We start from the raw sequence: 14,278 nt of genomic DNA on the forward strand, positions 1-14,278 counted from the left end.
GCTGGCAGCTCTCCGTCCTTTTTCGGACGGAGAGCCGCCAGCAGCCATACTGGCGGGCGGCGGGGAAGTGGAGGTTGCTCCACTTCCACCGCCACGTCAACAGAACACTGCCCACCGAATCACGTCCTGTGATTCGGTGTGGCGGTGTTCTGGTGAAGGTGTGGTGGCGGCGGAGCTGCCCCCATGGATCCCGTCCCCTCCCGGAGGATCAACGAACCAGGTAAGTTGATCGTCCGTTAGGGGAGGGGGGTGGGGTGGTGTTGTGTGTTGTGTGGGTGCATGGGGGTGTGTGTGTGTGCATGTAGAGGGGGTGTGTGAGTGCGTGTATGCTTGCTGTGTGTTTGGAAATGAGTGCGTGTATGTCTGTATGTATGTCTGTATGGATGTGTGCGTGTATGTCTGAATGTGGGTGTGCGTGTATGACTGTGTGTGTGGCTGTTCGCATGTATGTTGATGTGTGTGCGGGTATGTGTGTTTGTGGTGCCTGCGTGCACTGATAGTGCTTACAGCCATGGATTTCATGGCAGTTCAAAACCCCATGAAATCCATGGCGGTCAGCCGGGTCAAAATACCGCCGGTGGTATTGTGACGACCGCCGGGCTGGAGACATGGGTCGCCAGCCCGGCGGTCGTCTCCACCCTGGTGGGCAGAATGGAGAAGTGGCGGATGACCATGGCGGTAACCGCTATGGTCATAATTGCTAAATTTTTACCGCCAGCCTGTTGGCGGTAAGACCGCCGCTTCTCCGCCGTCCGCCAGGGTCGTAATGACCCCTTAGCTTGGGGGGAATTTTTTTTATGTTTAATTTTTGGGTGGGTCATCATATTCTTGGTGTGATATTCAGTAATGTTTGGTGAGAGAAAACAAACTCATGACTGAGAGATTATAACAATGTTGTAGATAGTTATAAGATTACATTGCTGTGGTATTTCTATTTCTTTTTGCAGGTCTCCTTCGCGGCAGTCCCCTTCCTAATTCCCTTCCCCTCACCTGGCCACTCTAAGGGCCAAATGTAGGTAGGTATAAAATTGCGACTTGCAATTTGCGAGTCGTAGCGACTCGCAAATTGCAACTCTCAAAACGAAATGCAGAAAGGTGTCTCAGACACCTTCTGGGACTCGCTATGGGGTCGCAAAGACCCACCTCATGAATATTAATGAGGTGGGTCGCAGTTTGCGACCCCATAGCGAGTCCATGCACTCACAGGGATGGTGGTCTGCTGGAGACAGCAGACCACCATGTCTGTGACTGCTTTTTTAATAAAGCAGTTTTTTTTTTTCTTTTTGCAGCCCGTTTTCCTTAAAGGAAAACGAGCTGCAAAAAGAAACTTCCGAAAGTTTTTTGGGGGGGCATTCACAAAGGGGAAGGAGTCCCATGTGGACCCCTTCCCTTTTGCGAATGAGTTACCATCCACTTCAAGTGAATGGTAACTGCGAGTTGGTTTGCCACCGCATTCGCGGTCACAAAGCAACTCAGCATGGCTATGCGGTCGCAAATAGGAAGGGAACACCCCTTCCTATTTGCGAGTCGCAGCCTCAAATTGCGAGTCGGTACCGACTCGCAATTTGCGGTTGTGCATCATGTTTGGCCTTTTGCACGTCGCAAACTGCGTTTTTCGCAGTTTGCGACGTGCAAAAGGCTACCTACATCTGGCCCTAATATCCTATGTTACAAAGGTTTCCAGAGTTGGAGGTGCCTGGAGGTGGGCCTAACTTGTCATCTCGTACAGATCCTGAGCAATAGGAGCTTCACTCTGACACTCCCTAATTTGTCCTAATATGTATAGGGGCGCACTTAAATTGGCACATCAATGCATGAGATGTGCACAGAATGGCAGCCGCCTGTCCTGCAGCACTGGACAGATGGAAGTGACATAAATCTGCGGGTGTATGTTGTCATGGTGGTAGACGGTTGCTACCGCAGTGCAACTTGTCATTGGTTAACACTGCTGCCTATGGGGGATTGGAGCCAATGGCAAGGGCTGCCGGCGGTGATGGTCCTGTACGTGGCAGCCATGACTCCCATTTTCTGCAGCCTTGCTCACTTGAGTCCTGACACTGTTGCCAGCAAGACCTCCACGACCTGAGCTGCAGTGTACTGTCTTTGGGAGCCATCATGCCACATCCTGCAGGTGATAGGACCCCCGCCTTCACACCAGAGAGTGAGGGAGTATAGATGCATGCAGAGGGCATGGAGTGAAGGCGTGTGGACAGAGTGAATGAGAATGTGTGAGCACTTGGTGAGTCTGATGTGTATAGGCCTCTCCTGTTAGTATGGTGCCAATGTACATGACTTTCTCCTTTTGTTTGTGTCATCCATGCAGGTGAATGCCCATCAGAAGAAAGGGATCTGGCGTGCCATCGCCAAGGATATGCGGACCATAGGAGTCCATAGCCGGTGGAGCACCCATTGTCACAAGTGGTGGGAGGACCTGAGATGCTGGATCCGGAAGACCGCGGATGCTCAGCTGGGGATGTCCTCCCAACGAGGGAGAGGTGCCCGTTGGACCCTGACCCACCTAATGGCCTGCATGTTGGCAGTGGCCTATCCTGAGGTGGATGGTCGTTTGAGGGCAGCACAGCAGCCACAAGGGGGTAAGTAGTGACTGTATCCTGGGACTTGGCTCAGGTTGTATGGGATTACCTATCTCACTGTAGCTTGTGTAACAATGTAGTCAATGCAACATGTATTTAGACATGGGGGAATGGGTAGTAACTACCCGCCTGAGTATTAGCTGTAGATGTGTCTTGATGGTTTGCAGTCAGTGGATGTACACCTCTGATATTCAGTATTCTACATGATTGCATTGTGATTATGGACAATTAATATTGGGACATATGTGACTCCATCCTAGCTTTACTATGGATGTGAGCTTGTGTACCACCCTGCCCACTGAGTATGACCTGCTCCATCCCTCTGTATTTGGGCATTTTTAGATCTAAGGTGTCAGTCCACTCCCATCTGTATGGCACACCTGCATATGCAACTCTGCGACTCTGCTTTTATAATTTGGACATTAGACCTCAGGTACCTTTTAAGGGTGTTGACTCCATGTGAGTCAGCCATTACATGTCCACCACAGTTATGGCTTGTGTATGACTGGACTAATGGCTTGATAGTTGTATCCCCATACATTGGTAATCTGCTATCTATTGAATTTGTGAAGGTTGGTCAAGTAGGCTCATTTGAACTGTTGCTTTGAAATGGTCTGATTGCAAACCTCGTGCATTTCTAAGTGCTAGATTTGTGGGGATGCAAGCTTGAACACAATGGGATAGTACTGGAGGTGGTAGGTGCCTAGATAGACCTCATCATTCACAATGTGTAATGTTATTGCCATGTATGCCAATGCCCTAGCAATTACAGTGCTACATAGCTTATTGGCTGCCTACATGATGTCCCAATTGTTACTTGGGGGCACATCTGATGAAGTGTGAACATGTCGGCGGCCCATGGCCTAGCTGAAGTGGCTGTTTAGGAAAGGATTGGGTATTGTATGACTGATATTATGTTTATGTGAAATGAATGTAGTATTTCCTCTGCTGAGGAAGCCCTATGTAGTACTGTGATGTGTTGTCAGCGCCAAGGCAGTGGTGTTGGGCCATGAATGCATATTGCATATATGTATTGACTCTCAGAGATTTGTGTTGTCTGGACTGAGGTACAGGTATTATCAAATCTGGAATGGTGTGATTGGGGGTGGCGTTATGATGTTGTGAAGTACTACTGGTGAAAATGCATGTGTGGTGGTTTTGTATGTGGACCATGATGTCATATGTGTGCTCCTGATGTTAATCAGTTGTGACACTGAACTCAGTGATTGGGTATGGATGTGTAATATGTGCAATATGGACCATTGACCATTGTAGATGCACTTAGATGTATGATTACTTGTGATACATATGCATTCGGTGTCTGCAGATCTTCCTCTGTGAAAGGGTTAGACTAATCACATGCCCGTACACATTACTTGTATTGTACACATCAGATGTCACCTGTATGACTGTTTAACTTGTAGTGGCTTCATCAGTTAGCAGTAACACATTTCCATTATTGTACAGAGTGTTATGTCAGCCATGTAATGTGACAGGCAGATGGTGTGTGAGAGTAGTTGTATTCACTGTCATAGATATCACAAAGGACATGGACTGATCAGCTGTTGTAACTGTACAGGCCTGAAGTATTTGGGTCAGTCCGCTGCACTTCCAATAGGGGATAGGAGTATGAAGATGTCATATGTGAATTCAGGATGACATATGTACTTCATCCAGGGAATGATGTGCATGCAGACATGGCTATGGTGGTGACCATGTGGATGACACCAGTCGTGCAGGCTTACTTGGATGTTGATGTAGGTGTGAGGGTTGGCATACAGGCGGTGGGTAGTGGTGGCCTATTGTGACATGATGTAGGACATGTGTATTGCCACCTTAAATAGCCTAGGCAGGATATGTATTGTCACAGATGTGCAAGTTTACAAGTGTTTATGTGTGGTATGTGTTAACCCTCTCTCTCCCTCCATCCTTCTTTCTCTCTCTTTCTGTGCATCAGCATCAGCAGGTGAAGGAGAAGGGGCACAGGCTAGTGGGCATGCTGCAGGCCAGAGGACCCGGAGTGCTGCTGCCAGCAACAGGGAAGGACCCAGTGGCATGGAGGGCGAGGGAAGTGCCACAGGGGAGACCAGACCATCCACATCATCTTCGGAATCCTCCTCCAGTGGACACTCTCTGGGGGTGGTGGACCCATATGGGACCACCCCAGCACCATCATTGTCCGCCACCTCCTTACTACCACCGCCCTCCCTGTAGCCCTCCACCCAGTTGCCTGTGCCCATTCACCCAGGACGGTGGGCATCTCCTTCACCGCAGGCACCTCTGCTCCTGCCCCAGTCAGCCCTGCTGCCCTCAGTGAGGAGGCTATTGACCTCCTGAGGTCAATCTCTGTGGGTCAGTCAATCATCATGAATCCCATCCAGGAACTTGAAGCCCATGGCCAGAATCGTAATGCGCTCCTGGAGGGCATTCACAGTGCACTAGCTGACCTACAGAGATCCTTTCAGGCTCCGGCCTCCACACTGGCAGCAGCCAGTCACCCTTTGTCTACCGTCCGCCTGCCACCTACCTCTACCAAACCCATCTTCCCAAAAAAATCACACAGACACACAAGCAGGCATCCACCTCAACAGACAAAAGTACCACTTTCAAACACAATCACCACAAGACCCACTACCTGCATGCACACAATCAGCACCCACCTGCAGACACACCAACATCCACTACCCTCAACAACTCCCCCACCACCCCCTCTTTCACAGGCACTACACCAGACACACCTGCATCCACCACACCAACACTAACAGATCCAGCCACAACTCCCATCTTACCCACAGTCAGCACAATAGCAGACCCGCAGACATTCTCCCCATTCACCACATCACCAGCCACCACAACACCGACACACCCACATGCAGCAGATCTACCATACCAGACAGTCACCCAGCCAGCATGGCATCTCCCAGCACCTCCTCCCCCCTCCTCCCAAAACACATAAACACCCATACTCACCCACCCAACAGACACCCAGCACCCACAAGCATTCCTCGCACACACTTGCACCCAAGACATCTGCAACAACACCTCCTACAACCACTTCCTCTATCTCCACTCCCAAACCATTTTGCCATGATTGCCCTGTGTATTTTCCCTGTTCACTACTCCTCTCCCACCCCTTAATACCCCCAAACGGTCTGTGTCCCTCCCCAAGCCCATCCCTTCCACCTCAAAGTCCTCACCTGCACCCTCTGCTAGTACCCATGCCCCTCCCCCTGCCAAGAAGTCAACCCCTCCCAAGCCCAAGGACCCCCCTCTCAAGTCCAAGCCCAAGCCCAAAGACCCCCCTTCCAAACACAAGCCAACCTCCCCTCTTCTACCCCCTCCTACCCCGGCTGTGCCTGCCTGCCCCTACCCTGTGGAGATTATTTGGCAGTCAGGAGTCAAGTAGGGGCACACAGAGGTGCCATTTGTGCCTTTGGCACCTTGAACATTAGACTGCCCAATGTGCTGATTCTTCTGTATAGTTATTTATTTACTTGCCTACACATCCATCTTAATACATCTGGCCCAATCTGTTGTTGGATTCGATGGTAACATACTTATCTTGCCTTTCTTTCCACATGGCTGTATTTTATTAGGCACCTTTGGCTTGTTTGTGTGTGACGTGTGTGGGTGTTGTGTTAGCTCTAGTGTCTGGCCTGCATGTGTGTGTGGGGCCCTGGCTTTTGTCCCGCTATGATGGATGTGTAGTAGTTGTGATTAGGATATGTTTGTGTTTGGTACATGCATGTATGTTGATAAATTGTGTATTTTTTTAGTTGAGATGTGTAATGGTGGTGTTGTGTGCCCTTGTGTGGTTGTTGTGTGTGGGTGCATGTGTGTGGTGATGAATATGTCAGATGCGTTGTGTGTTTGTGTTAGCGTCGTATGATGTATGTTTTGTTGTATGGCTGTGTGATTGTGTATCGTTTGTGTAGTTACTGTGCTGTGTAGTTACTGTACGGTGCTGTTGTGTATTGCTGTGTTCGACTGTGCCGGTGCTGTGTATCTGTGAGTTGGTGTGTGTATTGCACATGTGTGTTGTCTGTGGTGTGTGTAGTATGGGTGTGCAACTTTGTATGTAGGTGTGTGTGTATGTGCGTATGGGTGTGTGGTTATGTGTGTGTGTCGCCATCGCCTGCTGCCTCGAACATGTATGTTGGGTATGCATGTGTTCTTTGGGTTTTCCCTACAGTGTCAGGTAGATGTATGTACTCACGGTTGTTGTCTTCGATGCCACCGCTGTTTCCGGAGTCGTCGTGCGAGCAGGAGCAGTGGGAGGACTATCAGTTAGGGAGTCGTGGCACCTCCAGACTGGTATGTACTCCAGAAGGTCAGCGTTCCCTTTTATAGCACTTGTTTCCGCCAGGGTTTTCGTGGTGGTGTGACCGTGGCGGAAACCTTGGTGGTGTTTAGCCTCGTAATGTGTCTGGTGGGAACATGGTCCCTGCCAGCGTAAAGGTGGCTACTGCCATTCATGGAGGCATGACCACATTGGCAGTACTGGCGGTTGTTTGTCTGTCTTCTGTTGGGAAGACCGCCTTGGTCATAATTTGGCGGTCTTTTCTGCCAGCCCCGTTGGCGGTACGACCGCCGCCGCCAACATGGCAGACCTGGTACCGCCAAACTCGTAATGACCTCCATAATCTAAGGGGCTAAAATGAAACAATCCAAAATACACTTTTTATGTAAAAATTATAAATATAAATAAAGTGTCAGCCAGTGATACTTGCACCAAGGCAGAAGAGCCTGGATGAGCTAAGAACTGTTCCCAGCCGTCAACGAGTTGCTCTTCCAGGCAGGCTTCAACAGGGATGATGCTGCAGAGAATTATGCGACCTGACAATCGCTGCCTCAATTCCACTTACCTATTGGCTTTGGTAGCGAAGTAGGAGATGCTTTGGAGTTGGGCATGTAGTTTGCAGTCTCAGGGCCTATGCACTCCCGCTGTCCACAGCCAGTAAGTTGCAAGTGAGGCTTGGCCACATGTGCATGAACTATTCTACATGTGAAACATGCTGCACATGCTGACAGCCTCCCCGACAGCAGGTTGCAAGACATGGGAGTGGGACCTCTGGCAATGTGTCCTATCGCCCTTCTGACCCTCCTCTTCTGAGGCTGATGAACATGCCCTTGGAAGGAGGGATTATTTCACAATATTTGATGAAAGAGACCTGTATTTCTGGGGAAGACACCGCAGACCCATATGGGCATGTTCAAGCACTGAAACATGTTGGAAATGACAAGTAGGGGCTGTTGCTCAGCCCTCTGTTTTTAATCTTGTGGTAGGGAGCCACCAGTAAAACACATTTTTAGCTTATCTAAACACGGTTTTGATACAGGTCTGACAATTTAACAAAAAGAGAGCATAAATGTCGACATAAGTGACATAATGTTAGTCAAAGTAGAGAAGCCATATCTGACAACTGTACAACAAGTGAACAGAAGTACGCTTGAGTGCTTCCCAGTGCAAGATATGGAACCCACTGATGAAGCCCACCATACTAGGGAGGTTGGTGTTCATCATCCTATGTGAGTACATAAATGTATGGTAATTCCATATGACATTTGGATGTTTCTTGTAGGAGCTTTGTACTTCTTGAATGATTGTTAATTAAAATCATAGAACGGTCCTCTCACTCACTCTTTAGTGTGTTAGTTGCCTACGTTGTACCTGTCCTGCATATATGAGAGAATGGTGTGATGTTCCTTCTTCTACTGCCACTCATCCTTTACTTATACTTTGTTTTAGGGAAGGTTGTGCTGTAGCTGTTTATGTTGAACCATTATTGTGTTGTGAAGCTCAGTGTAAAGGTTTGCTCTATGCATAAGAAAAATCTATTCACATTGCCAAAGCTTGCTTTAATGCATGACATGAATGAACATGTGAACTCAAAATATTTGAGTAGAGTTTCCTTCTGGTTTTACACATCAAACAAGCAGTGTATGAACTAAAGTAGGCGACTTTGCTAAATTTTAAAACCTAGCTGAGAAGTGGCTTCACGTCAGGTATAACAAACACATCCAGCGAATTTTGGCATTTAGACAACAGCACTTTGCATGCTGGGGTTGTGAGCCCATAATGAAACTGTAAAAAGCAAAACTACAAGCCCCACAATGCAACGTACAGTTGGCAGGAAAAAAACACATGTTGCTAACCTGCGCCACAATGCCAAAAACGCAGAGTTGTGAAATGCAAATTAAAATTTAGTATCTGGCTTTCTACCTTTTTTCTTGTAGGCAGTCACAGGTCAAAACGCTCGGTGAGTGAGAGGGCTAAGACAGTATTTGTGTGAAATGGGTGGCACATTTACAACCCACTTGTAATGTGACTTGCACTGAACAAGTGCAGCACATGCTGCAGATGCTCCCTCCTGAGGACCACCAGTGCTACTAAGAAATATGTTCTTCATTTTTAGATTCCCAAACCCTACTTTGCTATACTGCCCATCTAGGCTTCTGGTGGCTTTGCACACACTTTAAATGACAGGGACAATGGGACATGACCCTTTTGTCTGTAAAATCAGTGTACGTGTGAAGGTCTACATGTTGGTATCTGGGTACCTGATAATGTCAGTAGGTCCCTGTTTACACCCAGGTCTACTTCAAAACATCTTCACCTGGTATTAAACCCTACGGCGATCTCCTCCAACATTAGATGTTAAAAACCTACCAAAAGCTCAACCGTAACAGTACTGAAATCCTCTTGTTGGACAACAGTTCAAAACAACCACAGATTCAAGCCTGACTTTCTGATATAAACCTAGATGTCTTAAATCCCCATTGCCACCCCACTCGCAGCTCACAGACAATGGAAATTGAATTGAATTCACCCTGTTTACACAGCTCTTACATTCAAAGAACACATCACAGAGAAAAAGGACAGTATGATACAAGCTCTTTCTACAGTAGAAAGTTAAACCCTTTCTTACAGAAGCTTATTTCAGAACAACAGTACAAGTTATTTTTCTCTCCCACTTGGATGAAGGCAACACACTGCTCAATGACCCCACAAGGCACACAATATAATCGCGTTTTAGTGATGAAATAGTAATTATTTCAAAATAGTACAGGCACTTTTTTAGCTTTTGAACACGTTATCCCTGTCTCATTTCGGATGTATGTTCATCAAATCATTCTTCCGTCATCCCTTCATTTTGTACCTCTGAATCCCCACTCATTTCCTGTTGTAAACGAACCTCCGTCATATTCCACGTCATTCTGCCTCCTTGTCCTGAACCAGCAGAATCCAATGTATCCCGCGCCCCACTTTTAGTGCGCATCCATTTCCCAAATCCCCATAGCCTCAGTTTACATGTGGGTAGTTGAGTCCTCATCCATCATACAGCAATACATTTCAGTATTTTTCTGTGTATTTTGTGTTTTTAGCCTGTTTCACCAGTCCCAATAGGCATAGTTGAATTGTGGGTCTTAGCGTAATGCCTGTCACATCATTCAGCACCCTAACCACGTCCTCCCAGTATCTCCTCACCCTCGGGAAGAGCCACCACGTGTATGTAATTCCCTGCTGATATATTGCAACTGGGACAGTGTTCTGCCTTAGAGTGGTCTATCCTATACATCCAGTGTAGTGTCACATAGTCTGTCTACACATTAGTAGTGTATTAGTTTTAACCTCGCATTACGTGTCACCCTCCTGTAATTGCTTAGCATAGATACCCAGTTGCGATCCTGTATTCCTTCCCCTATATCAGTTTCCCATTGTATTTCAGGGCATCCATGCGGGAAGCAGTCTGCGGCAGTAAAAGTGCGCGTAACTGTGTAATCAATTTGCCTTCTCCTCCCATATTAGGCAGAGGCTGGTTTTCAATGTGAGTGTCAAGCTCCTCAGGGAACCCCACCCATGCCTTATGAATCGCCCCCACAAAGCATGCAAAGGCCAGAAGGCATTCCTTCGGCCTTTCCCATCTATTGCAAAAGGCCGCATACCCCATCCTACGGCCATCCTCGTACAAGACACCCAGTGTCTGTGGTATCGCTCCATTCCCCCATCCCGTAGGAATAGAAGTAACATTGGGCTAATCCCCGTGTACCATGGGACCAATTGTTGGACATAGATATGTTCATCCCCTTCTCTCCAGGTAGCTTGTTCCCACGCATCCAGGATGGTCCTAACGTGTTAAGGCAGCAGGGCCCTTTTCTTGCTGTGAACTAAAGGCAGTGCCAGAAGCTTGCGCGGTTTAATCACTCTGGTCAAAAGTGTGGCTACCAGATCAGTGTCTCCTTCCTGAAACCACAGTACAATATTTTGTATTTGAGATCCTCAGTAGTACGTATGGAAATTCGGAGCCTGCAGCCCTTCCCTATCCCAGGACTATCTCAGAAACTCTAAGCTTATGCACATCCTATTTGTACCCCAATACAGTAGTCAGAGAAGCTCATCTAATTCGAAAGCAGGTATCAGGGATGCGCGTAGGCATGTGTTGTAATGCATTTAGTATTCAGGGTAATAAACTAATTTTGCTTAGTGCTATATGTTCCATCAGCGACATCCGGAATTTCAACCACCCGCGTACGTTCTTTTCTAGCGAATCAAGCAGACAACCCACATTTGACTAATAAATCTCCTTCAGAACCGAGCTTAAGTATATGCCTAAGTATTTAATAGGAGTCGTTTGAAATCTTATGTTGGGCAGATCTCTATCCTGCACCTGATTGTTTCCCATGAGGTATAGCACTGACTTATCCATGTTGAGTTTGAACCCTGAGTGCGTCCTCACTGAAGCTATTGTTTTGTAATCTGCCTGCCTCTGGGTTCCGGATAGTCAACGAGACCATCGTCATAAAAAGATATGATTTCCCTCTTGCCTCCCACCATCACTCCACCTGTTTCGTGCTTGGTCCAAATAAGGCATGCCAATGGTTCAATTACTAATGCAAATATTATCAGGGATAGGGGATCCCTCTGTCAGGCCCCCCTCTCCACCTACCAACAGTCTGATACCCTGTTACCCACTTTCACCCTCACTTTGCTATTGGTATAAAATAATCAAACCCATTTTAGATAATCCGCTCCCAGATTGTACTGTTGTAGCACCTGGTCCATGAATACCAAATCTACTGTGTCAAATGCCTTGTGGGCATCCAGACTAGCCAGTGCGCAGGACTCTCCCCCACCTCTATTTGTTCCATTATCAGAAATGCCTTCCTCATGTTAGTGATAATTGTGCGTCTCACAACAAATCCGGCCTGGTCCTGGAGTATGACATTCTCCACTACCTTGGCCAAGGGATGGGCAATTATCTTCCCCAAGATCTTAGCGTCAGTATTAATCAACAAGAACGGACGGTATGATTTACAGTTTGTTTGGTTCCTACTCAGCTTAGGGGGGGAACACAATACATGATTCCCTTAGGGATTCCAGTAACACCCCAGTCTCAAATGTCTCCTCATACATAATAATTATGTATATTCCTGGTAGAAATCCACTGACAGCCCTTTATTCCTCTGGCTCTTCTATCAGGGTATTGAGTGCTTCTCTTGCTACATCCCCTATCTGAGGCAGTTGCACCTCAACTAGAAGTCTAGTTATGCCCTTTATGTCTCTTTGGTCCTGTTGTGCATATAATCTGGAGTAAAAGTCTGCAAATCATCTCAGAATGTCCTCCTGTGCAGTGAGGGTCGTCCCATCTGCTTCCTTTCCTGCTACTACTGTGTTCCCACCTCTCTAACTGTTGACCAACCATGTGAGTAATCTGCCTGTTGTGTCCCCTTGCTGATGTTGGGTTTCTGTATATGGTTTATAATCATGTTTCCAGAGGAATCCCCTTGCTTCCTCCAGTTCTCTTTGTAATCTGTTTCTGTCCTCCCAGACTGCCTCAGTGTCCAGTGCTTGCCTCTGTCACTCATTTGACATTTCAGGTGTTTCACAGTATGCATTAAGAAACTACATACTCCATAAGTGGTGGCCATGCATTTACCCCTAATTGTTACCCTGAATGCCTCCCATACTACTCCACAGGAGGCAACAGAGCCTGTATTGAGAGCGAAAAATTCCTGGATCAAGTCCCCAACACAGCAACATTCATTCACCCGCCTCTCATCCATTGCACAATTTAGAGCCTTACATCATGAACCACATGCTCCTCCACCACCCCTAGCCCATATTCCATCCACACTAAACAGACGCAAACAAAATAAACAACATGCCACTCTTAACAACTTTGCATCTCCTTGTCTATTATGTAATAAGGCTACCCTACAAAAAACAGTACACTCTTCATGTCTCTCTCAACCACCAAGTCCACCACCCACACACACAGACCCAACAAAATGCCTCCTAAACCTGCTGGAAGGGGAACACTATATCGAAAAACAAGACTATTGTGACCCTCACACAATTACCACAACTAACAACACACCTGCTACAAGCTCAAAATACACTGCTCACCCTTCTCCTAAACCAAACAACACCACCACTAACACATTTTTTCTAAACTGCCAGCTCATAAATGCTCGGTCACTCTCAAAAAACAAGCACCACATCTATGACCTGCTCACAGACACACAACCTGACTTACTATTCATAACAGAATCATAGTTGGGAGATGACATGGCCCCAGTGTTGTATGAAGCCCTTCCTCAGGACTATCAAACCATAACATAAAACCGTATAGGCAAGAGAGGAGGTGGACTAGCTATTATATTCAAACAGGTAATAACAGACAACATTTCCAAACAAGGTTGTGAAGCCCTCCTCACCAGATGCCACTCTACTCCAACTTCCCCCTGTAACTTTCTCCTCCTTTACAGACCTCCACCTAACAACTCTACATTCCCAGACACTTTTCTAGATACAGTCTCAAACCTTATTACATTATACTCAAACCTATGCATTCTTGGGGACCTAGGGCCAGATGTATGAAAGCATTTTGCATTCGCAAGCGGTACAAATGCCCGTTTGCGAATGCAAAATGCCAGTTCAGAATGTATGAAATACATTCTGAACGCAATTTTAAGGAATCGCTAAAATAGCGATTCCTTAAAATTGCGACCCTGTTTAGAGAGTCGCAAATTGCGACTCGCTAAATTAGAAATCGCAAATAAGGATTCCTTATTTGCGATTTCTTAGCACATGTATGAAGCAATTCCTAAATACGATTTTAGCATTTAGGAATCGCTAATTACCACTTGGTGGTAACAATGTGCAAAATTTAAAAATGCATTTAAAATGCATTTTTAAATTGTACATGCAAAGCACACATGCCCTTTTTGCATGTGTGCACCTTACATGTCCCCCAAAAATGTTTTGGAGCGCAGCAGAGGGGGCCTTAGCCCCCCAGCACCCTGGGGATTTGCATTTCCAAAGTTGGGATTTCTGGTTCAGAAATCGCAATTTTGGAAATGCAAAAAATTAGAAGATATGGGCCAACAGGCCCTTAGCTGCGAATGGGGCCAGTATCGCAATTCGCGATTCAGAAATAGCACTTGCGATTTTTAAGAAATCGCTATTACCGAATCGCAAATGTGATACATGGCACTTTGCGAGTCGGAAATAGTGATTTCTTAAAAATCGCTATTTCCGAATCGCAAAGGGCCATGATGATACATCTGGCCCCTAGACATTTGGTTTGACAAACCCAATATGCCCCATCCAAAAGCTATCACCACTGGCCTAGTCGCATTGAACCTACATCAGACTGTACACACTCCCAAACACATCGCTG

Source organism: Pleurodeles waltl, chromosome 3_1, assembly GCF_031143425.1.
Source record: "Pleurodeles waltl isolate 20211129_DDA chromosome 3_1, aPleWal1.hap1.20221129, whole genome shotgun sequence".
In the NCBI taxonomy this organism is placed as follows: domain Eukaryota; kingdom Metazoa; phylum Chordata; class Amphibia; order Caudata; family Salamandridae; genus Pleurodeles; species Pleurodeles waltl.